The sequence below is a fragment of the Pseudochaenichthys georgianus genome, unplaced genomic scaffold, assembly GCF_902827115.2.
Source record: "Pseudochaenichthys georgianus unplaced genomic scaffold, fPseGeo1.2 scaffold_750_arrow_ctg1, whole genome shotgun sequence".
Lineage (NCBI taxonomy): Eukaryota > Metazoa > Chordata > Actinopteri > Perciformes > Channichthyidae > Pseudochaenichthys > Pseudochaenichthys georgianus.
In genome coordinates this window covers 71,965-74,557 of record NW_027263300.1, presented here as the reverse complement: position 1 = coordinate 74,557, position 2,593 = coordinate 71,965, and positions in this window count along the sequence as shown.

Below are 2,593 nucleotides of genomic sequence, written 5' to 3'. Positions count from 1 at the left end.
CCTGTGATGGAGGCTCCTCCTCCTGTGAGGGGACCCTGTGATGCAGGCTCCTCCTCCTGTAGGAGGACCCTGTGATGGAGGCTCCTCCTCCTTTAAGAGGACCCTGTGATGGAGGCTCCTCCTTCTGTGAGGGGACCCTGTGATGGAGACTCCTCCTCCTGTGAGGGGACCTTGTGATGGAGGCTCCTCCTCCTGTGAAGGGACCCTGTGATGGAGGCTCCTCCTCCTGTGAGGGGACCCTGTGATGGAGGCTCCTCCTCCTGTGAGGGGACCCTGTGATGGAGGCTCCTCCTCCTGTGAGGGGACCCTGTGATGCAGGCTCCTCCTCCTGTAGGAGGACCCTGTGATGGAGGCTCCTCCTCCTTTAAGAGGACCCTGTGATGCAGGCTCCTCCTCCTGTGAGGGGACCCTGTGATGGAGGTTCTTCCCTGAGAGGAGGGTCCCCTTACAGCAGGAGGAGCCTCCTGTAAGAGGACCCTCCTCTCAGGGAGGAGCAGGATAATGTCCTCGTCCCCCATGATCCCCGGGAGGACCCGAGTCGACATGGCGCTCCTTCTTATCAGATAGAAAGCCCATCATGAGACTGAGCGCTCACAAACGATTCAGAGTCGGAGTCGGGCCGTGCTGCGTCTCTGGAGACTCTCCGTCTCTGGAGACTCTCCGTCTCTGGAGACTCTCCGTCTCTGGAGACACTCCGTCGCTGGAGACTCTCCGTCTCTGGAGACACTCCGTCTCTGGAGACTCTCCGTCTCTATTGTCATCATTTCTTTGTTGTTGTCTCTATTGTAGTCATTTCTTTGTTGTTGTCTCTATTGTCGTCATTTCTTTGTTGTTGTCTCTATTGTAGTCATTTCCCGGGCTTCCTGGTTGGTGCGTGTCCCTTTAAAGTAGGGGGTCCAAACTCTCTCCACTGAGGGCCACATACAGGAAAGCATACGAAGGGCTGGGCCACTCACTAGAGGTGTACTGCCTTATCAGTTCAGTTATAAGTTAGCAAAATCAATCAAATGTAGGTCAATGCTTGATACTTGAAGATGCTTTAAGAAACATCCCAGCTCTCCAGAGGGTTTACTTTATTTAGTTGAAAGACGTGTTAGTAACTCATTCCTTAAAACAGAAGCCTTATAAAAAGATGAAGGGTCTATTTAAAGCTTGTTATTGAAATCAGTTATTAGGCTTCTTTTAATCAACTAAGATTTGTTTGACATCTTTTCCAACTTCAATTGACAGAATGTATTTGAAAAGTGGGCTTTTTAACACATGAATACTGTGTCATATATATTTACATATATATTTAAGAAGTACAATATATGACAAGCACAAGTTTATTTGAGGAACGTATTGCATAATACTTCTTGAATTAGCTGAGGGCCGATTCAAAATGGACCGCGGGCCGTAGTTTGGACACCCCTGTGTTTGAGCCATTGAGCTTGAACTGTTGATTTTAACTTTCTTTTAAAGTGGACCTATCATGCTATATTTGAATAATATATTGTAGGGCCACACCTTTATAAAACATGTCTGTGAAGTTTTTTTTCAAAATACCAAACAGATGATGCATTTGCTCTTTTTCAGCCCTGTTTTTGCAGGGGCTGAATCTGTGAAAAGTCTTCTTCGCTGCTTTTGTGGCAGACTACAGCACCACCTATAGACCTGGCATATGTACTACAGCGTCTCCAGCGCTTTCGAAACGGCAATGGCCGTGGCTGTCCCCTCCTGATTGGTGGAGAGTTGGCCATATAGGCGGAGCTCCTTGTTTCTGACGTCAGAGATATTTCAAATCTCTATCAGTCTGTATCAGATCCGTTTTTAGAGATGTGGGTACGGAGGAAAAGAGAGAGGGTTGTGTTTTCTGACACTTGGTGAGTTCCCTGGAACACCGGGGACACATATTCATGTATAAAAGACGTACGAAAGTGCATTTGGCATGATAGGTCCCCTTTAACAAGGCATTTGTCACTTAAATATATATATATATATATGTATATATGTATCCACTACAAACACACATGTGTCTCAATCATGAGTAATCGCTTTACGATAACTCCCTCATATCAGGCCCTGGACATATCTCTCTGTGTTCTCCATTCCCCAGGTGAGCAGCGCTTAGAAACAGAGATAATACCCGGGAACACTTTGTCTCGTTGTAGGTCACACTCTTTGTTGCAGCGTGAGATTCCTCTGAACAAAACAGACCAAAAGACAATTTCAACAAAAGATGTGAACGAGGACAAGTCTCTGTATAAAAGGCAGCTGCAGAGCCAGGTGAGCAGGCGGGGAATCTGCACAGGTAAGCTGATCATTTCTCTCTACGCTCAAAATGAATAACTTATATTCACGGGTTATCTCTAATAAATGGGTTAAAATTACGATACATTCAGTTTCCCAAGATTTAGCTTGGGTTGTTAACTTTTTGTTCATTTCCGTAACTTAAATTAAAATATGTGTAAAACCCTTTGAGGGGTCATCTGAGAATAAATCTGGTGGCGGATTTTTTTTTTTTTTTACAATTGGTATGAATTGAAAACATATTTGGATCTAATGCAAAGTAATTAAAAGTCCAGTTTCTTTGTTACAGATGTTTAGTGAAAAC